We start from the raw sequence: 23,768 nt of genomic DNA, 5'->3' as shown, positions 1-23,768 counted from the left end.
CAAAAAAAAAAAAAAAAGAATAACTCTGCGACACCACTAGCAAACTCAGTGGTTAAAAAAAAAAAAATGTATCAGTCCATTTTCACACTGCTATTAAGATACTACCCGAGACTGACAGCTGATAGTGTAATGCTTCTTGCCATTCCCATTGCCCTTTCCTACCTCTTCTTTGTTCTCTGGGATACCCATCGGCATCTGTCATCAGGTATGATTATAGGGAAATGGCTCATCTTAAAGATGAGTAACTACAGAAGATTTTAATACTAATTTCTAAAGATTATTCACTTTTATATAGTGACAGGAAATTTTTTATTCTAGGACATTTTAAATACGTTGATTCTCAATTACCGTGTCATATTGGAATCCTGTTATGCTGTTGTGTTAGTCCATTTTTACACTGTCCTAAAGAAATACCTGAAACCAAGTGATTTTTAAAGAAAAGAGGTTGAACTGGATCACGGTTCTGCATGCTGTACAGGAAGCATAGCAGCTTCTGCTTGGCTTCTGAGGAGGCCTCAGAGAGCTTTCAATAATGGCAGAAGGCACGGTCGGGGGGTTGGTGGGGGGTGGAACAAGCACCTCACATGACCAGAGCAGGAGGAAGAGTGGGAGGGGGAGGTTCCACACACTTTTAAATGAAGAACAGCAAAGGGGAAATCCACCACATGAGCCAGTCGCTTCCAACACTGGGGATTACAATTCGACATGAGATTTGGGAAGGGACACAGATCCAAACCATATCAGGTATAAATTATGAGAAGTTCCAGGCAAGTTGAGTCTTTTTCAAAAAGAAGCACATAGATCCTTGCTCATAATATAAATAGGGAAATGAAACTACCAACCATAATAGTACATCCCAACTTACTTCCTAAGTTCCAATGATTTCTAAGAAAATTCTGGCTCTATTATCTGAGAAAGGCACTGAACACTTAATAGAAGACAGAGAAGCTTTGTTTGAATGAGTGGAACTACATAGTCAGGCTGAATGAACAATGTTAATTCAGGGTATGAGTCTTGATCTCTACTTAACATTAACATTCTGTGTTACCGTCTTCTTCCTACTTACTCCCGATTATGTTTTATGTATATCCCTTAGAACCTTTTTTAACTGTGTTAATCAAGGACCTTGTCATTTGTTTAAAAGTGACTCGGCTCTTCCTCAGGCTTCCCTTAGCCCCAAGTATACCCAGAAACTGTTCTACTTCCCTATTAGCCAAGTGCTCTCTCCCTAGTAGTATCCTATACCTTCAGAGCAGTGCCAGAACTGAACAGACCATGGGAAGAGAATGGAAAAGGCAAGCTGGATAGTATAATATTTTGCTGTTGGTCTCAGAAAGCCATCAGGACCACATGTAACTAACCACCAGACAGTAATAAGCTCTGAGGCAACTACCAAACCATCTCCATGTAGTCCCTAGCTACCTTCCCAGGCTGAACTCAAATACCTTCTCCAATCATCTCCCAGCTGCAAGTAATTGCTGCTGCTTCTAGGCTCTCCTAGTACTTCGTATGTTTCTCTTTTTGTGTTGGCAACAGTCTACTTTGTGTTATGTGCAGCTGTTGTGTATATGTGTTAGTCTACTACTTTTTGACATTAGCAACTGAGAAGAGTCCAGTAGATGCTCCATAGTTGCTGGTTGAGTGAACTAATGAATGAATGTATGCATGAAGCAACCAATCTGTGATATCAGCTTTAAACAAAAATGACAATGTGGTTACTAAATCTAATGGTAATTTTCTTCATCTTACTATAGGATATAGTCTTCTCACAGGAGAAATTACTCAGAAAAAGGTGGGAGGTGGGGCTTATTTAGAGAAAGTAAGCTCTATATGAAATGATAGTATGAGCTAGCCACAAAACAATTCTGGACTTACTAGTATCTCAGAACCTTATTTCTTCCAAAATTATAAACTGTAGTTCTCTTTAATATGTGGAACGTATAAACATTTATCACTATCTGCTAACAACTGCCAATATATATTTTTCAGTGGTTAATCAGAAGCCTTTATTCAATTAGCAATGTAATAGTTTTGGGGGAAAATGGAGATCTTAAGATATTTCTGTTTCTCTAACATAGTAGTCAGCAAACCAGGGCCCATGGGCCAGATTTGGCACACTCTGTTTTTGTAAATAAAGTTTCATAGCAGCAAAACCACACGCATTTATTTACTTACGGCTGCTTTGCTCTACCACAACAGAGTTCAGTAGTTGCAACAGAGATCGTAAGTTCTACAGTTAACATTGTAGTGGCCTACAAAGCCTATTAAAAAGGGCAATCCCAACCTTCATTCTGAAATCTTATCCTGGCATTGGATTCATTTGGCCCAACTCACCCCTCGGCTATACGTCCCAGCTGTACAGGTCATAAACCATGTTAGCTGTGCATAGGGACAGAAACTGTTTTAGACTTTATGAAAAGTTTCATGATGTGTTTCACATGACTTCATGAATTACATAGAGAATCAGAAGTGTATCAAAATTCCATGAGAGGACATTGTTACTCAGCTATACTGATACTAGATAACAAAGACACTAAAAGGATTTGAAAAAGACAAAAAAGCTGAAATTTGCCCTTACGTTTTGTTTTGTTTTTAAGATTTTGTAATATGCACTTAGCTAGACTCATCTTCAGTGTGGAACATAGTAAATTGGTCACCTGCTTGAGTCTGGAGCCCTCATTTCCAAATTTAGGAATTTTCATTTTGGTGGTGGTGGTGAAGTCTCTTAATGCGTTTGTTCTCATCTTCTCTTGACCTCTTTGGAATTTATTGAAAAGAACATAAGATTGTTCTTCTCGAACAGACATATCTCAAGATTCATTATTTTACCTTATAAAAATGCTAACTGTAGGGCTTATGAAATGATGTCTAGGACTCCTGTATTCCTATAAAAGCCAGATACGCTTTTCCTCTCACTGTCTATAAGGCTAACACTACTGTAAACAAAAAATATGGAAGGAAAAGTAAGAGCCCCTCTCCTCTCTACACCTAATGTCTCTCTCCAAAGATTAATATTTCTTATTATGATTCTTCATATCTATATATAAATCTCTACATATAACATTATATCTATATGTGATATATAATCAGTCAACCCTCTGTATCTGTGGTTCCACACCCACATATATGGATGGCCAACTAAAAGGGACTTGAGCATTTGCAGATTGTGGTATCCAAGTAGGGGTTCTGGAGCTAATTCCCTGCAGATACCTAGGGATGACTATATTTAATTATAATATATGTAAGAGAGTTCTGAGATGGAAAAATCAATGGGATTTATTCAAAAGAAATGAAAGCATATGTTCTTAAAAATACATACATAGATGATCATAACAACTTTATTTGTAATAACCAAAAATTGTGAACATCCCAAATGCCCATCAACAGGTGGATAAAAAAATTAATTATGTATCCATACAATGGAATTCTACTCAGCTATAGAGGGAAATAAATTATGGATACCACAGTAACATATATGAATCTCTAAATATACTCTTTGAATGAAGCCACATTTTAAAAATATAGTATATGATTCCATTTGTATAAAATCATAGAAAATGCAAACTAATGTGTAGGCACAGATTGCCTCTCTTATAATGCAACCATCTAAAAGTACAGGTGTCACCTAGACCTCTTATATTGCCCTGTGGGAATTAGGGCTCAGGGAAGTGGCACAAATGTTGATCCTCTGGCTACTGCTGTTGCTCTGAGTAATAACTGTCTTTCATCTCTGACACAGAAGTTTCATATCTTTTTCCAGCATCGAAGTTTGTTAGTTTACAGATTCTTCACAGTTCTTGACAATGAGATATTGCTATACCCAAATCCACAAAATTAAAAGACATGGCAATGCCAAGCAACAATAAAAATGTTGCAATTTAAATTATACATTGATGGTGGGAGTGTGTTAATAAGTTGATACTCCATTTTGTAAAGTTGTGTGATAAGATCTATTAAAGGTTTATAAAGCTATATATGCATGTTATCTAAAACCTAGCAATTCCATTCCTGGACGGAATGCCCATGAGAAATAAGTGTTTTTGTTTACAAGAACACAGATAAAGTTTTATTAGTTTTATTTGTAATACCTAAAAACCAAAAACCATTCACATGTTCATCACCAGTGGAACTGATAAATAAATTGTATACAGCAACGAAAAAGAACATACTACTCTTATAACATCATGGATAAATTTTACAGATGTGATATTGAACATAAGTCAGACTCAAAAGAGTGCCTCCTGTATAAAGTTTGTACATATATATAAAGTTTATAGAAACAAAATGATCACTTCTATGATTATAGAACTAAAGTAGTGGTTACCTTTCGTAGGATTATTGACTAAGGGAGCTTTCTGTATCTTCGTCTGGATGGTAGTTAATGGATTTATACTCATGAGAAGACTTCAAAAAGTCCATGGAAAAACATAATTAAAAGATAAAAATAAAAAATATAAACTTTATTTCTTAACATGAGCTCCATCAAGTTTAAGACACTTTTGTAAGTCATGATACCAGCCATTTAGTCCATCCCTGAAGAACTGAGTGAGTGTCCTGGGAATTTAACCATCTCAATGAAGCCTTTTTTACATTATTAACTGAAGAAGAATACATAGCTTTTACAAATTTTTTAAGATTAAAAAACAAAAAGAAGTCAGACAAAGCCAAATCAGGACTGTAAGACGGTTTCTCATCTAAACTTGCAAAATCGCCTTTGTTTGATGAGAGGAATGAGCAGGAGTATTGTGGTGGAAAAGGATTCTCTGGTGGAGCTTTCCCAGGTGTTTTTCTGCCAAGCTTTGGCTTGCTCAAAACACTTTCATAGTAAGCAAGTGTTACCATTTTTGGCCCTCCAAAAAGTCAACAAGCAAAATGCTTTGATCATCCCAAAAAACTGTTGCCATGACCCTTGCTCTTGACTGGTCCACTTTTGCTGTGACTGGGCTGTTTCCACCTCTTGGTAGCCCTTGCTTTGGTTGTGCTTTGTCTTCAGGATTGTACTGATAAAGCCATGTTTCATCCTGTTACCGTTCTTTGAAGAAATGCTCCAGGATCCTAATCCTACTTGCTTTAAATTTTCATCGGAAGCTCTGCTCTTTTTTGCAGCTGATCTGGGCACGATGGTTTTGGCACACATTTAGTGGAAAATTTGCCCCCACTTTAATTTTTCAGTCTTAATTGTAAGCAGAACCCATTGAGACATCTGTGATGTTGGCTATTGTTTGTGCTGTTAATCATTTGTCCTTTTCAGTTAGGATACAAACAATGATGAATTTTTGTGGATGGTCTGCCACTGCGGGCTTCTTCTTCAGCACTGTCTCCTCCCTTCTTTAAACAAGTCACCTATTTGTAAACTGATTTCTGTAGGGTATTGTCTCTGATATGGTTTGGCTGTGCCCCCACCTAAAACTCATTTTGAATCATAGCTCCCACAGTTCCCACATGTTGTAGGAGGGACCCAGTGGGAGGTAATTGAATCATGGAGGTGGGTCTTTCCTGTGCCGTTCTCGTGATAGCGAGTAAGTCTCATGAGATTCATGGTTCTATAAGGGAGAATTTCCCTGCGCAAGCTCTCACTTTGCCGGCTGCCATCTATGTAAGACGTGATTTGCTCCTTTTTGTCTTCTGCCATGACTGTGAGGCCCCCCCCCAGCTATGTGGAACTGTGAGTCCATTGAACCTTTTTCCTGTATAAATTACCCAGTCTCAGGTATGTCTTTATTAGCAGTGTGAAAATGGACTAATACAGTTTCCATAAATGTTTTGTAAAACATCGATGATTTTACCATTCTTCCACTCAAGCTTTACCATAACTTTGCTGTTTGTCCTTGCTTCAATTTTAGCAAAATTTATGTTGCTCTGATAAGGTCTCTTTTCAAACTAATGTCTTGTTCTTAATGCCTCAAACTATATCCCGTTCAGACATCTTACAACAAGTTAGTATGAATTTATTTTGATGAAAAAATGTTTGAAATTCATCCACAGTTTTTTTGTAAGATGAATTTTCGATGAACTTTTTGAAGACTCCCACATGTATAAAAATAATTAAGCTATACACCAAAGATTTATACTTTATGTATATAAATCATACCAGTTTTTTAAAATATGTAAAATGTGACAGGGCGCGGTAGCTTATACCTGTAATCTCGGCAATTTAGGAGGACTAAATGGGTGGATCACTTGGGGTCAGGAGTTCAAGACTAGCCTGACCAACATGGTGAAACCTCATCTCTACTAAAAATACAAAAATTAGCTGAGCATGATAGTGTGCACCTGTAATCCCAACTACTTAGCAGGCTGAGGCATGAGAATTGCTTAAACCTGGGTGGCAGAGGTTGCAGATCACAAGATCACACCACTGCACTCCAGCCTGGGCTACAGAGTAAGACTCTGTCTCAAAAAAAATTATAGCTGTTGTCTTTACAGAAGGATTTTCTCTTTTCTTTGGTATAGAAATAGCAGTCCTAGGAAACCTAACAAGATCTTTGTCTGAAATATGTATTTTTAGAATTGTTTAATAAAACCTAATAACTACAACAGATGGATAATTTATTTTAAATATTGAGTGTATAAATCTAAGATGAGTGCCCAAACTGGCCAGAAATTTTTTTTTCCCCACCTTAGTTCAGAGGGACACTAAGTGAAATCTAAAGCATCAGTCTGTGTGTAGATTTTTAAAATCTTTTTTTAAAATAACAAGTGTATTTAGTCATATTTTATATATTATAAAATTCACCCATTTCAAGTGTACAGTTCAGTAATGCTTAGTAAATGTAACAAGTTGTATAACCCTCGCCATGAATCCGTTTTAGGACATTTTCATCATCTCAGAAAGATTTCTGCATCTATTTAACATTAATCCCATTCCCTCTCCCAGTTCCCAGGCAACAACTAATTGACAGACTCTATAAATTTTTATTTTCTGGAAATGTCATATAAATGGAGTCATATGGTATGTCATCTCTCGTCTCTGGCTTCTTTCATTCAGCATAATGTTTTTGAGGTTTATCTATGGCATATATGTATCAGTAGTTTCTTCCTTTTTATTTAAAGTAGGATTCCACTTATGATTATACCACATAATGTCTACTCATTTACCATTTGGTAGACATTGTTTCCAGATTGGGCCTATTGTGAATAGTGCTGCTGTGAACATTTGTTTGCAAGTGTTTGGGTGGACATATGTTTTCATTTCTCTTAGATAGATACCTAAGAGTAGAATTGCTGAATCTTAGGGTAAGCTTATGTTTAACTTTTTAAGAAACTGCAAAACTGTTTTCCAAAGTAGCCGTACCATTTTTCATTCCCACCAGCAGTGTACCAGAATTCCTGTTTCTCCATTTCTCCTTTGTTACTCAGTTACCTTTAGCTGGTGTGAAATGCTGTCTCATTGTGGTTTTAATTTGCATTTTCCTAATGACTACTAATGTTGAGCTTTATTTGTATATTGTTATCTATTTATTCTTTAGTGAAATATCTATTCAAACTTTAGCACATTTTGATATTGGGTTATTTTCTTCTTGATCTGTAAGAATTTTTGTATATTCTGGATACAAGTCATATCAGACATGTATTTGCAAATACTTTCAGTCTGTTGCTTGTCTTTTTTGTTTTCTTACTGGTGTAAGAAATACAAAATTATGAAATACAAAAATGTTGAATTTTGATGAGGTCAGTTTATCAATTTTTTTCTAATAGACCATGGTTTTCTTATCATTTTTCTCTTAATAGAAGACATAACTGTTTATATAATGTATTACAAAACACTGATTTTCTCTATGACATTGGAGTTTGTTTTAACTCAAGTATTGGAAAATACTTCCTGAACATACTTGATACTTTTTCCCTCTTGTCCCTCCTCTTCCCCTACTCATGTTAAAAAAAAAAATAAAAACAATTAAATCATCCTAAATTGTTACATCTATAGACCTTAATTGTTAATTTTTTTTATTTACCACGGTTTTCTTCCCATAATGTTAGTCTTTCTGGCTAGCAGAGTGCTTTAGATTCTTAAGCAGTACTGACCATGCATCCTTAAAGGAAGGATAAAAGGTAAATGTACCATCAGAGATCAGTTAGATCTGTCCTGGAAAACAAGATTTTATACGACTGGAGTAGTACATGTTGACTGTGTTAAGCAAAATGCTTCATCAGAAAATTATTTCTTGTCAGTATTGAATGTAATACAAACAGACCTACTGTGGCCTACAGGGCAAGTCATAGGTTATGGAGTAGTCTGTTTTATGCTGTTTTCTGTATCTGGAAACCATGGTTTCAGGATGCTCACAAAGAGGCAGGAAAGGAAGCTATAAACCAGTTATTTTCAACGCTTAGTAGCTTGTAGAGTGAAAATGTTTCCAGAATGTAGGGAAATAAAATTACTTTCATAGGGAATTGCCCTGCTAAATGTATAATGTATGTAAATAGTTGATAAAACCACAACCTTTGGTGGCTTAAATGATTAGATATCTAAATCATTTTTTAAATTAAATGTTCTCATCTCAGGAGGGTCCTCTATTTTCATTTAGCTCTAGATGCACATACTTTCCTTATACTTTCTAATGTATACGGAAGTGGTTCCCCAAACTGGGGAGAATCAAATACTGAAATCTCTGGTGAACAGGAATAATTGAGGATTTCAAATGTGAAATGAGCTTGAAATAGGAAAAAAAATTCAGTGTATTCACACTTACTAATTTGTTCTAAGCATCTGAACATTAAGGCATGATGGGGATGGGGATGATGAATGCCAGTAATAAAAAGCCCTTCAGATTCAACTTCTTTTTTTTTTTTTTTTTTGAGATGGAATCTCACTTTGTTGCCAGGCTGGAGTGCAGTGGCGCCATCTCAGCTCACTGCAACCTCCGCCTCCCGGGCTCAAGTGATTCTCCTGCCTCAGCCTCCCAAGTAGCTGGGACTACAAGTGTGCACCACCACACCCAGCTACTTTTTGTATTTTTTTTTTAAGTAGAGACAGGGTTTCACTGTGGTGGCCAGGATGGTCTTGATCTCCTGACCCCATGATCCGCCTGCCTCAGCCTCCCAAAGTGCTGGGATTACAGGCATGAGCCACTGTGCCTGGCCAGATCCAACTTTTATGCTTCTCTTTTGAAAACTGAATTTCAGTGTGACTAATACAATTATTTATTTTAGAGACCAAATGATGTTGAATATTGGTGTGAAGAATAACGTTTGAGTAACTTCAAAAAATGTGGGTAAAGAATTGTTTAAATGGTCCTTGCTATGATAGAGGCTTCTCTCCAATTTGGGAAGAAAATCACTTTCTATTGCCTAAGCTTCTTGGCATCTTTTTAGGACCACATCTTCTGTTATGATCAGGAAATTGTTACAGGATTATTTAAAATCCTCAAGGCTGCTGCTGGATTGAACTGTAATGAATAAAACTATATATATTATTCCATAAGGCCAAGATTCTTGATTTTTAAAAGAACAGAAATGACTTGTGGCTTTTGTGACACTTTTGTGGGCAGAATGGAGTCAGCACATATGCAAATATTTATGGTGAATTATTTTTAAAAATATTTTTCTGAGCTTTTAACTTACCTATGACAAATGGAAGAAATATATATAATGAAAATTTTAAAATCATCGTGTATATTTTATTTGCTGTATTAAATAGAGGTTTGACTAATATAAATATGTTGGTCAAATAGATTCAGCTGTGTACTTTTAAAAACATTAACACTCCAGCAAGTAAAGTTCATAGTTATAATAGATATTCCAATTTACACTCCATGTTCCACATATGATGATAATACTATTTGCTGAAAACATAAAAGCTTTTAACTCAAATGATAAAGTGATTCGAGTTTTGACAGTATGCAACATTAAGGCTTGGATTTTTCTGGAGTAGCTCAGTTTTCTGAATATAAACTTAGCTGTTCATATACCTTTGAATTAAAATTCTAAAATATGAAAAAAAATTGACAACGTGTTTTGTTTTCTAAATGTAAATTGCTATTGCATATTTCGTTTTTAAGCCCGTGTGTTGGAAGGAAGTAGAAGACTCTTGTGGACTTGCGGTTGCATGGCAGAAATTATCAGAGTAGGCAGTCTACGGTCATCCTTGATGTCCAAAAATGAGATTGGCAGTGAATTGGAGGGATGTGGGAAGCAGGAAATGTTTGCTTGCAACAGCTGTCATCAGTGCTTTGTGTGAGAATGAGGGATCCATCAGGAAAGCATACAAACAACAGAAGTCAGATAAAATATAACCCTATTTTCTCACCATCTACTTGTTAATGCTTGGAGTCTCACGTTTTCATAAGAAAAGGATCTTAAGAATAAGGTAAATGCAGAATGGGAATCTACGGGAATTTAAGCAAATCCAATCAGAAACTTTAGTAGAGATTTTACAAAAATAATAAATGGGCTTTTCAGGAGTGAGAATGTTGGCTTTATGTATCAAGTGTATAAGGGCAGCAGAGTGGCTTCTTGCCCAAGCAGGAGCAATAGTGTCATTCCAGGCTCCTCGCTCAAGTCAGCTAGAATGACAATTGTGCTACTATAATCTCTTTGCATTAGTGGCAATTGATATAAGAAGAAACAATTCAAACTGTCTTCCAAACGCAATATAGAGTTGTCTCTAAAATGTTGTATACCAAATGTTGTCTGCTAGATTTTTTCTGCCCACTTTTAGTGTATTTAAATTATTTTAACTTCAAAAATGCATGTCGGTTAAATGCTCTGTGAGTGATTTGTCCTCAGCTGTTAAAATCTGATGAAATCTCAAAAAAAAGTTTTTTATTCTTCCCTCTTCCTTCTCTAAAAACAAGTCTTTTAAATGACAAACCTTGTGGATTTACTTTTTAAAGCTTTTTCTTTTTACATCAAACCCTTTTATTATAGATTTGGTTTTCTATTTTCTCCATTCACCTGAACTCACCTAATCATATCTTATACTTGTATCTGAAAAGTGTTATTTAAATATTATAGTATTTATTTATTTATGAATGGGATGCATGAATGAGGCAGAGTCTCACAATGTTGCCTAGACTGTTCTCGAGCCCTGGGTTCAAGCAACCCTCCTACCTATAATCTTTCCAGTATAATATTAATTTAATCTGACAGAACTATCTCAAAACTTTGTACAGTACAATGGCATAGTAAGACTAGCACTGTAAGGTAAGAACATATGTGTCCCTATAGAGTCGTCATTGTTGTTTGTATGGGATGATATATGATGTACAAGGCGTTGATGGTATAGCCAACTCCTTCAAAATAACCCAATAGGACAAAAGTTAATTTGTTGTTTGCTCATTGTTAAAATGTAGCTGAAACATGAAACGTGCATATAATATAATTATTCGTTCATTTGACAAGTATTTGTTGAGCAGGTACTATATATATCAGGCACTGTTCAAAGCACTTAAGCATAATCATCAATAAACAAAACAAAGATCCCCATTTTTCATGTAGTTTACATTATTGTTGGGAAAAGTAATGTTAGTAAGTAATGTTACCCAGGCTAGTAATTTATATAGTATGCTAGAAGGTGGTGTATGCTATGGAAAAAAGGAAAAGGGGAATCATGAATATCTGAAGGAAGATAATAGAAACATTGTTGAAGCCAAGCATATTATGGTAGTGATATCTGTTAAGCATTAAGAAAGCAAAACAGTGAGGAGGAGGAGGAGGATCGTGCCAAACAGATTATGAAATCTAAGTAGGACCAATCTAGAATTCAGTTCTACATTGAGCATCATGTGCAGGGCACTCCAATTTACTCTGAAGTGGTAGGTTAATGAAATGAATTGGGCATTACCTCCTGTTCTCGAGAACCTACTACAATCAGTGAGGGAAGGCAGCCATGTAAACAACTACCTGAATAGTATGAGTTCTAAAGGCAATATATATTTATGTGGTGGCTGAGAGAGAGAAGCAATTAATTCTGACTGGGAGATTGATTAGAAAAGTAAAGAAAGTGCAGCCTAAGCAGAGTTTTGGCAAAGGGAAACGTAAGTTTGATGCAGTATGACAAAGCCTTTTTATCAGAAAATGATGTACAAATGGCAAAGATCCAAATGACTGTGAGGAAGAGTATAACAAGGTACAACTAGAAGAACAACGGGAAACGGCTAACAGAATTCCGTGTCTCCTGGCTGATCTTTCCAGTATTTATCTCATATGCCTTTAAATAATGTTTGAAAGGAGAAGAATTTTGAAAATGAAGCAAAGAGAAACTAAAGAAGACTAGGCACAGTAATCATAAAAAGGCAGTGGAAAATGATAGATTCAGATAACACCAACCACAATTTTCTTGTAGTCCCAGATTAAAGCCATAGTTCCCTATTTACTGATTGGAAAGCTGTCTAAGCCCGAAATCAGGACCTCAGAGCTATTGCATTTGATAATGAATATCATTGCTTTCTTTTTTAAAATCATTGTACCTCTGTCTGGATTTTTGAAGAAATAAACTATTCATTCAGTTCATGGATTTTTGAAGGAATAAACTATTCATTCAGTTCAGTGATGGCAATATTTATCTTTTTATTTTAATGTCATTTGGCTGAAATTGAGAAATATGCTCGTGCCAAAGTATATTTACTGTATTTCTTGATTTTCTGAAATAAATCAAGGTGATAGATCAGTGATGTTCCTCTTCCTAGGTATTTCAGTAGTAAAGATTAGCTTAACCTGTTAAGAAGACCACGCAAAACATTTATATTTTAAAACCAACAGCTTTTATTAAATATAAGAAGCTAAACGTGAGAAACTAAACCTGTGGCTAAAAGTACTTGCCAGATTTTTTGATATAAAAATTAAAATGAATTACATGACTGTAATTTAATTGGAATATGTACTCCACAGTATAAGACCTCTCATACTTTAATCTTTAAAATATTAGATGGGTATAATTTCTTTTAAATATTTCAGTGTGTTAGGCATTTTTTCTTTTTAATTTTTAAGGGTCGTATGTAATTTTCATGTATATATTTATAGGGTAGATGAGATATTTTGATACAGGCATGCAATGTGTAATAATCACATCAGAGGAAGTGACGTAACCATCACCTCAAGTGATTATTTCTTTTTATTGCAAACATTCCAACTATTCTCTTTTAGTTACTTTTAAATGTACAATAATTTATTGTGTACTATAGCCCACCTTGTTTTGCTATCAAATACTAGATCTTATTCATTCTGTCTAACTATATTTTTGTACCTTTTAACCATCCCCACTACCCCTACCCCAGCTACCCTTCCCAGCCTCTGGTAACCATCATTCTACTCTCTGCCTCCGTGAGTTCAGTTGTTTTAATTTTTAGCTCTCACATGTGACTGAGAACATACAAAGTTTGTCTTTCTGTGCTTAGCTTATTTCGCTTAACATAATGACTTCCAATTCTATCCATGTTGCTAGAAATGACAGGATCTCATTCTTTTTTATATCTGAATAGTACTGCATTGTATACAGGTACCAGATTTCCTTTACTTAGTCCTCTGGTTTTGGTTTTGGTTTTTGAGAAGGACTCTTGCTCTGTTGCCCAGGCTTGAGTGCAGTGGCGCTATTAACCCAGGCTTCTGTTGATGGACACTTAGGTTACTTCCAAATCTTGGCTATTATCAATAGTGCTGCAACAAACATGGAACTGCAGATACTAATTTTCCTTTTTTGGGGTGTATACTTAGCAGTGGATCATATAGTAGTTCTATTTTCAATTTTTTAAGGGACCTCTATACTATTGTCCATAGTAGCTGACCTAATTTACATTCCTACCAACAGTGAGCAAGGGTTCCCTTTTCTGCACATCTTTGCCAGCATAAATTATTGCTTGTCTCTTGGATAAAAGCCATTTGATAATATCTTGCTGAAGTTTTGATTTGCATTTCTCTGATGTCAGTGATGTTGAACACCTTTTCATACGCCTGTTTGCCATTTGTATGTCTTTTGATAAATGCCTATTCAATAGATCTTTTGTCCATTTTAAAATTGTATTATTAGATTTCTTTTCCTATAGAGTTATTTGAGCTCCTTATATATTCTGGTTATTAAACCTTCATCAGATGGATAGTTTGCACGTATTTTTTCCCATTCTGTGGGTTGTCTCTTCACTTGGTTGTTTCCTCCCTTGAACAGGGCTTTTTAACTTGATATGATCCTATTTGATCATTTTTGTTTTGGTTGCCTATTCTTTTAAGATATTACTCAAGAAACTTTTGACCAGACCAGTGTTCTGGAAAATTTCTTCAGTGTTTTATTTTAGTAGTTTCATAGGTTGGGCTCATAAACTTAAGTCTTTAATCCATTTTGATTTGATTTTTGGTTTTTGGTTTTTGGGTTTTTTGAGATAGGATCTCACTCTGTCACCCAGGCTTGGGTGGCACAATTATGGCTTACTGCAGCTTTGACCTCCCTGGACCTCAACCTCAAATGATTCTCCCACCTCAGACCTTGAGTAGCTGGGACTACAGGTGTGTGCCACCATGCCCTACTAATTTTCGGTTTGGGGGTTGTTGTTTGGTAGAGAAAGGATTTTGCCATGTTACCCAGGCTGGTCCCAGACTCCTGGGCTCAAGCAGTCAACCTGCCTAGGCTTCCCAAAGTGCTGGGATTATAAGCATGAGCACTGTGCCTGGTGCTCAGGATGGCTTTGGCTATTTGGGGTCTTTTGTGGTTTCATATAAATTTTAGGATTAATTTTTCTGTTTCTGTAAAGAATGTCATTGGCATTTTGATTTAATTGCTTTGAATCTGTAGATTGCTTTGGGCAGTATGGACATTTTAACAATATTGATTGATTCCAGTCAATGAACATAAAATGTCTTTCCATTCCTTTGTGTCCTCTTTAATTTCGTACATCATTGTTTCATAGTTTTCATTGTAGAGATCTTTCAGCGTTTTGGTTAAGTATATTCCTAATTATTTATTTGTGGCTATTATAAATGAGATTACTTTCTTTATTACTTTTTCAGCTTGATGGCTGTTGGCATATTAAATGGTTCTGTGTTTTGTATGTTGATTTTGTATCCTGCAACTTTACTGAATATGTTTATTAGTTCTGTCTTTTATAAAATCTTTTTAAAATATAAGATCATATCATCTGCAAACAAGGATAATTTGACTTATTTCTTTCTAATTTGGATGCACTTTCTTTCTTTCTCTTGTGTGATTGCTCTAGGTGAGACTTCCAGAAGTATGTTGAATAACAGTCCTGAAAGTGAGCATCCTTCTCTTGTTCTAGATCTTGGAGGAAAGGCTTTTAGTTTTTTCCCATTCATTATGATACTGTGAGTCTGTTGCATATGGTTTTTATTATGTTTAGGTATGTTCCTTCTGTACCCAGTTTTTTGAGGATTTTTATCATGAAGGGATGTCAAACTTCATCAAATGCTTTTTCAGCATCAATTGAAATGATTGTATTATTTTTGCCCTTCGTTCTATTGATATGATGATTGACATGATGTATCACTGTGATTTGTTTGTGTTGAACCATCCTTGCATCTCCAGGATAAATCCCATTTGGTCACGATGAATGATCTTTTTAATGTGTTGTTGAATTTGTTTTGCTAGTATTTTGTTGAGGATTTTTGCGTCAGTGTTCATCAGGAATATTGGCCTGTGGTTTTCCTTTTTTCATGTGTCTTTATTTGGTTTTAGAATCGGTGTAATCTGGCATCATAGAATAAGTTTGAAAATATTCTTTTCTCCTCTACTTTTTTGAATGGTTTGAGTAGGATTGGCATTAGTTCTTTTTTAAATGTTTGGTAGAATCCAGCAGTGATGCCACTGGGTCCTGGGCATTTCTTTGCTGGGAGTCTTTTCATCATGGCGTTGATCTCATTACTTTGTTTATTCAAGTTTTACATTTCTTCATAGTTCAGTCTTGGTGAGTTGTGTGTGTTGAGGAATTTATTCATTTCTTCAAGCTTTTCCAATTTATTGGTATATAGTTGCTCATAGTAGTCTCTATGTAGTCTCATAGTAGTCTTCTAGTCAAGAAGGAAATTAACAAATTTCTTAAAACAAATTAAAATGGAAACACAGCATACCAAAACCTATAAGATACAGTAAAAGCAGTACTAAGAGGAAAGTTTATAGCAATAAGTGCCTACATAAAAAAGGCAGAGGCTGGGTACAGTGGCTCATGCCTGTAATCCCAGCACTTTGGGAGGCCAAGATGGGTGGAACACTTGAGGTCAGGAGTTTGAGACCAGCCTGGCCAAAATCTTTTTCATCTTTTTCATCTCTGATTTATCCCCTTTACTTAGGTCTTCTCTCTTTTTTTCTTAGTCTGGCTAAAACTTTGTCAATTCTGTTTATCTTCTCAAAAAAAACTTTTTATTTCATTGATCTTTTGTGTTTTTTGTTTCAATTTTATTTATTTCTGCTCTAATCTTTCTTTCCTTCTAAATTTGGGTTTAGTTTTCTTTGTTCTTTAAGATGTATGATTCAGTTGTTTATTTGACATTTTTCTACCTTTTTGTTGTTGTTGTTGTTGTTGACAAAGAGTCTCACTCTGTTGCCCCAGCTGGAGTACAGTGGTGCGATCTTGGCTTACTGCAATCTCTGCCTCCCGGGTTCAAGTGATTCTCTTGCCTCAGCCTCCTGAATAGCTGGAATTACAGATGCCCACCACTATGCCTGGCTAATTTTTGTATTTTTAGTAGAGACGGGGTATCACCATGTTGGCCAGGCTGGTCTCAAACTTCTGACCTCAGGTGATCTACCCATCTTGGCCTTCCAAAGTGCTGGGATTACAGGCATGAGCCACTGCGCCCAGCCTCTACCTTTTTTATGTAGGCACTTATTGCTATAAACTTTCCTCTTAGTCCTGCTTTTACTGTATCCTGTAGGTTTTGGTATGTTGTGTTTCCATTTTAATTTGTTTTAAGAAATTTGTTAACTTCCTTCTTAACTTCTTCATTTACCCACCACTAGTCATGAGGAGCATATTGTTTAATTTCCATGTGTTTGTATAGTATCCAGAGTTCCTCTTGTTACTCATTTTATTTTATTCCATTGTGATCAGAGTTTTATTTATTTTTAATTCTTTAAGACTTGTTTTGTGATCTAACATATGGTCTGTCCTTGATCCATGTGCTGAGGAGAATGTGTATTCTGCAGCCATTGGATGAAATGTTCTGTAAATATCTATTAAATCTATTTGGTCTATAATGCAGATTAAGTCAAATGTTTCTTTTGATTTTTTTGTCTGGATGATCTGTTCAATGCAAAAGTAGGGTGTTGAGGTCTCCAGATATTATTGTATTCAAGTCTGTCTGTCTCTTTAGCTCTAATAATTTGGTGTTCCAGTGTTGGGCGCATATGTATTTACAATTGTTATATCCTCTTGCTGGATTGACCCCTTTATCATAATGTAGTGATCTTGTGTCTCTCTTTATAGTTTTGTCTTGAAATCTATTTTTTCTGATATAAGTATAGCTACTCCTGTTCTTTTAATATTTCCATTTTCATGGAATATCTTTTTTATCCCTTTATTTTTAGTCTGTATATATCTTTGTTGGTTAAAGGATGTTTCTTATAGGCCACAGATAATTGGGTCTTTTTTTTGTCCATTCAGCCACCCTGTGTCTTTTGATTGCAAAGTTTATTCCTTTTACATTCAGTGTTGTTATTGATAAGGAAAGACTTACTCCTGCCATTTTGTTATTTGTTTTCTCATTGTTTTGTGGTCTTCCTTCTTTCTTTCCTTCCAGTCTTCTTTTTTGTGAAAGTGTTGTTTTTTTTTTTCTGATGGTATGTTTTAATTTCTTGCTTTTTATTTTTTGTATATCTGTTGTTGGATTTTTTATTTGAGATTACCATGAAGCTTGCAAATAACATCTGTTTTTTGTTTTTTTTTTTTAAATAGGGTCTCACTTTGTCATCCTGGCTGGAGTGCAGTGGCGTGATCTCAACACACTGCAACTCCCACCTTCTGGGCTCAGGTGATCCTTCCACCTCAGCCTCTCAAGTAGCTGAGACAACAGGCACAACTAATTTTTTTGTAGTGTTTTGTAGATATGGAGTTTCACCATGTTGCCCAGTCTGGTCTTGAACTCCTGGACTCAAGCAACCCACCTGCCATAGCCTCCCAAAGTGCTAGGATTACAGATGTGAGCCACCATGTCCAGCCACAGCTAATATCTTGTAACCCATTTATTTCAAACTTATAACAACACTGATTGCAAAAACAAACCAACTAATAAGCAAAGAGAAAACTAATAAAAACTCTCTACACTTTAACTTCATGTCTACTTTATCTCCCCTGCTTTTTAACTTTTTATTGTTTCTATTTATATCTTACTATACTGTCTGTGTCTTGAAAAGTTGTTGTCATTATTATATTTGAAAGGTTTGACTTTTAGGCTTTCTACTCAAGATATGAGTAGTTTATAAACCACAGTTACAGTGGTCTGTGAACTATATTAGGGTGAGTTTTGTACCTAAGATAATTTCTTATTGCTCATTAATGTCTTTTTCTTTCAGATTGAAGAACTCCGTTTAGCATTTCTTAAAGCACAGGTCTGGTGTTGATGAAATCCCTTAGCTTTTGTTTGTCTGGGAAAGCCTTTGTTTCTCCTTCATGTTTGAAGAATATTTTTTTCTGGATACGCTATTCTACAATAGAATTTTTTTTTCCCTTCCGCACTTTAAATATGTCATGCCACTCTCTACTGGCCTGTAAGATTACCACTGAGAAGTCTGTTGCCCGACATAGTGGCGCTCCTTTGTATGTTGTTTCTTTTCTCTTGTTCCTTTCAGGATCCTTTCTTTATCCTTCACCTTTGGGAAAGTACCTTGAGATAATTTTATTTGGGTTGAATCTGCTTAGTGTTCTATTGCCTTCTTTTACTTGAATATTGATATCTTTCTCTAGGTTTGGAAAGTTCTCTGTTATTATCCCTTTGAATAAACATTCTACCCCAGTCTTTCTCTACCTCTTCTTTAATGCCCAAGGCAGGTCCAGAAATGCTGTCCAGGAGCCAGGGCCTGGAGTCAACCTTGGCTCCTGGACAACATTCCTGGACCTGCCTTGGGCATTAAAGAGCTGTTCATTCAGCTTGCGGTGAATGCTGCTAGGCCTGGGTCTCTCCCTTCAGAGTAGGAGGCTCTCTTTTGATCCAAGGCAGGTCCAGAAATGCCATTTAGGAGCCAAGGCCTCGAATTGGGGAAACCAGAAGCCCTCTTGGTGCTTTACCCCACTGTGGGCAAGCTGTTACTCCATAATACAAAGTCCCCTTCACTCCTCCCTCTCCTTTTCTCAAGCAGGAGTCTTGCCTCAAACAGGGAATACACGGGGTCACACCTAAAGTCAGCATGGCCCTGGTTCTCATCCAAGGCCTGTGGCAAATGCTGCGTGGGTATTGCTGATGTTTATTCAAGGCCCAAGGGCTCTTTAGTCAACAAGTAATGAATCCTGCCAGTACTGGGTCCTTCCTTTCAAGGTAGGTTCCGTTCTGGCCCAGGGTGTGTCTAGAAATGTATTCTTGGAGATAGGGCCTGATGTAGGGGCCCTGTAACTCTTCCTGCGGCCCTATTCTAATGTGGCTGAGCTGGTATCCAAGTTGTAAGACAAAGTCTTCTTTACTCGCTCTTCTCTTCAAATGAAAGAAAGGAGTCTCCCAGAGCTGTGAGCTGCAGTGTGGGGATTTAGTGGAGGGGTGATGTTAGCAAGCCCTTGGCCACCCCAGCTAGTGTCTCACTAGGTCACATGCACCCAAAGTTTTAATATGATGTTAAAACCAGGTACTATGATTGCTCACCTGATTTTGGGGTCTTATGAAGGTGCTTTCTTCTGTGAATAGTTGTTCAGTTTGGTGTTCCTGCAGGAAGGAGGACAGGGGAACAATCATTGAAGGGTATTAGTTGGACTTCTTTTTCTGCCTCCCCTCCTAGGCTTTTTTTCTTAATGCAGCATTTTGCTCCACTCCGTTTTATACATTTCTATTATCGTTTTTACTCACTATTAATGAAAAATATAGCCTCTTTTAATTAAAACGTCCCAAACCATTTTAGTGTGAGCTATTTTAGTAAATGAACCCTCCTAGAATCTTGCTTTGAAATGATATACTGTGCCATTAATATTGCCATAATAATGGTAACCAAAAATTTCTGTCACTTACCTAGCTGTTAAGATTTTATTTGAATTTTGTTTTAATGTGAATAGAAGATACTTATTTTCATTAATCTTCTTTTCAAATTACTCTTCAGTTTATCAGCTTAAAAAGTCCCCTATAATTATTTTTATTTTCTTATGAAAATAATATTTTGGCAGAAACTATTTCAAGTGCAGAGAGCTGTGATTTATTAGTATATGTTATGCAAGGTACATTACTCTGCATTAGCAAGGTCTCTATTACTACTTTTTGAAACCAAAAAACAGAATTAAAGGAAAGTGACAAAGATGAATAAGAAATGAAAAATAAGCTTTTAAAAAGAGATTTGAAGCTGTTTAGCTTTAAAGTGGGAAGGAAGGATGTGCTCACTTTACTGAGAGTTGGGGTACCTGGCTTCATGGTCACTCTGTTGTCAGTGAGGGAATCACTTTAGACAAGTCACTCCACTGTTTTCTAATCATGAAATGAGAGGATATTAATAAATCAGGAGTCAGCAAATTTTTTATTAAAAGGCAGCTAGTAAATATTTTAGGGTTTGCAGGCCACATGGCCTGTATCGCTGCTTAGCTCTGATATAAAAGATACTGTATTTAAATGAATAAGCAGGGTTCTGTTCAAGTAAAACTTTATTAACAAAAAAGATAGCAGGCCATATTTGGTCTACAGATTATAGCTACCTGGTATTTACACTAGGTGATCTTTTAAGATTTCTCAGCTGGGTGCAATGGCCCACATCAGTAGTCCCAGCACTTTGGGAGGCCAAGGTGGGCTGATCACTTTGAGCTCAGGAGTTCAAGACCAGCCTGGGCAACATGGCAAAACCCTGCATCTGCAAAACATTAGCCAGGAGTGGTGGCACACGCCTACTCGGAAGGCTAAGGTGGGAGTAATCGCAGCTATGTGGCAAGGCCCTATCTCTACAAAACAAATTGTTTTTAAATATTAGCCAGGTACAGTGGTGTGCGCCTGCCTCAGCCTACCAACTACTTGGGAGGCTGAGGCAGGAGAATGGCTTGAGCCCAGGAGATTGAGGCTGCAGTGAGCTGTGATTGTGCCACTATACTCCAGCCTGGTTGACAGAGTGACTAGCTTATCTCAGAAAAGAAAAAACAATCATTAACTAGGTTTAAAGAATTGAAAAAGTAAAAAGAAAACATTGAAGTATCATGGATTTAGCAACTGCAGGAGGTAGTTACCACCTGTGGGTCTAAGGAAACAAGAAGAGGTGAGAATTATTAAACCATACAAGCTTGGAAGAAAGGCCTCACAAAGCTGACACTTACATCCCCATGAAAGGGATCCTGCTTAGCTGATGCTGATAGAAGGGCTCCAAGAAGGGCTCTGTGGAGATAAGGCCCAGACCTCGGAGGACAACGCACTGGTCACCCAGTGCCAATGTCTCTGAAGTGGTAAGATGAGGCTAGTCGCACCTCCCTTGGAAAAACTGCAAACTAGATTCAGCTTCTGCTACTTGAATGAACTGCCAATGCCTGGCTGAACAAGTAAGACCTGTTCCTGATAGGAACAGGAAGGGGTAGATTATTTCTCCAATAACCTTAATAATTAACAAAGTACATCTTTTTGGCTAACCAGCATCCATACTCACCCTTCTATATGTATTGGAGCTTCCAAACTATACATGTTTGAAACTCCAAACATTTGCAGCACAACAAACTCTGTATTTTAACCTAACAAGATGCAAGTATCTTTCATGTAATTGAAAGCATGTTTCCCTCTCCAAAATGAGGTTAGTTGCAACAGTCACTTTAACTGTGTTTAGATGATATAACACTATCCATCACTGGCTATGTTAATTATTCCTCAAACTCTGGCACAGTCCTATCTGAATAGTTATCTAAAAACTAAATTGGAAAGTTAATTTACACCAAAACTTATTTATAAAATAAGGGAAGAGAGGCGAGAAAGAGAATAAATTAGTATGACACACACATAAATATAACAAAAGCAAAGAACAAAATATGCATAGCTGCTATAGTCTTCCTTTCTGTAGCTAGCTATGAAACTGAGATTGATTTTTTTTCTTTAAGAGACAGAGTCTCACTCTGTTGCCTAGGCTGGAGTTCAGTGGTGCAGTCATAGCTCACTTCAGCCTCAAACTCCTGGGCTCAAGTAGTTCTCTCACCTCAGCCTCTCAGGTAGCTGGCACTACTGTACCCAACCAATTTTTTTTTTTTTCTAATTTTCAGAGATGAGATCTTGCTTTGATGCCCAGGCTGGTCTTAAACTCCTGGCCTCAAGAGATCCTCCCACCTCGGCCTCCTTAGTAGCTGAGATTACAGGCACAAGCCACCGCACCCAGCTGCTATTTGTAACTTTTTTCATCTGCTATCTATTCCATGTGTCCTTTGCCCTAAGCCACAACCACATTTAGTCAGGGTTCTTCCCCTGGTAGGATGTCCTAAATCTTCATTCTTGATGGGTCTGAATCCCTAGTAGTCCTCTTTTTTTTTTTTTTTTTTTTTTTTAAGTAGCTGCATACATATCAGTAAAGAATCGAACAAAAAAAATAGACTTTGGTTAAAGCAAGAGGCATTGGATTAAACATAAGAAACAACTATGGGCTAGGGCCAGTCCTGAGTCTTGACCTAAGCTCCTCTCAACCCCCAAAAAAGAAAGAAAGAATTCACAGAAACATTAGAATACCAGTAGGGATGGTTTTAGTCATTGTCCCTCGTGTTTTAAAATAAGAGATTAGATACTTATCTCTTCTGGGTACATTCTTCTAGTGTACATGTGCAGAATGTACAGGTTTGTTACATAGGCACACACATGCCATGGTGGTTTGCAGCACCCATGGACCTGTCATCTACATTAGTGATTTCTCCTGTTGCCAACATCACTCCCAAGTATATTTACCATACCCTAAATATCATGGTATCAGGAGTTTACTATGTTAGAATAGTTGCAACAGTTTCTGAGTTCTATGTAGTCCTTGTGCAGAGGAAGGTTTTTGGTAACAGCTTCTGCTTAGAATCAGTTACGGGTTGAGTATCCCTAATCTGAAATGCTCCAAATTCATAACTTTTTGAGTGCTGACATGATGTTCAAAGGAAATGCTCACAGGAGTCTTTCATACTTCATATTTTTAGATTAGGGATGCTGAACCAGTAAACATAATGTAAATATTTCAAAATTTCTCCCAAAATTCAAAATTTAAAACACGTCTAGTCCCAGGTATATCAGATAAGGGATACTCAACCTATATCATCTTAATCAATTGACATGTCTCCCTGTGGCCTCTGTTTGGGATTAATGACCCATTTTCAGAGCTGCTATGGAATACGTATTAATTGGAATCTATATCTTTAAGAAAAGTGGGATATCCTAATACAGAGGATTCATGTAATGATTAATGTGTTGTAACTATGTAGTAAGTTTTAGGTAATATTCATGTTCAAAATATCCAGGAAGGTAAGGGAGATGATGCTTGTAGTAGTTTTAGTAAAATTAGGGGCATATTTGTGCTCAGAATATCCTAATATTATTGTCCTAATATGGGAGAGGCCAAAAATTACCTGTGGGGGAATTCTTAGCAAAGACATAGGAATCTTCCAAGCATCTCTCCAGGCAAGAAGCCCATGCATATCTCTTAAAAGAATAGATGGAATATCTTCATTGTTACACTTTCTGATTTTTTTGTTTCTCTTTAAAATGAAAGGCAT

At 36.5% G+C, this 23,768-nt stretch overlaps 1 protein-coding gene across 8 annotated transcripts in view; it reads left to right on the top strand.

Annotated features, from left to right (window-relative positions):
* Positions 1–23,768, top strand: part of TANC2 (tetratricopeptide repeat, ankyrin repeat and coiled-coil containing 2) — a 437,594-nt gene that overhangs the window by 268,866 nt on the left and 144,960 nt on the right. The window lies entirely within an intron of this gene.

This window comes from Cebus imitator, unplaced genomic scaffold (assembly GCF_001604975.1).
Source record: "Cebus imitator isolate Cc_AM_T3 unplaced genomic scaffold, Cebus_imitator-1.0 Scaffold217, whole genome shotgun sequence".
Taxonomy (NCBI): domain Eukaryota; kingdom Metazoa; phylum Chordata; class Mammalia; order Primates; family Cebidae; genus Cebus; species Cebus imitator.
The sequence above is the reverse complement of the archived record's forward strand: the minus strand, read 5'-3'. Positions and strand labels throughout refer to the sequence as shown.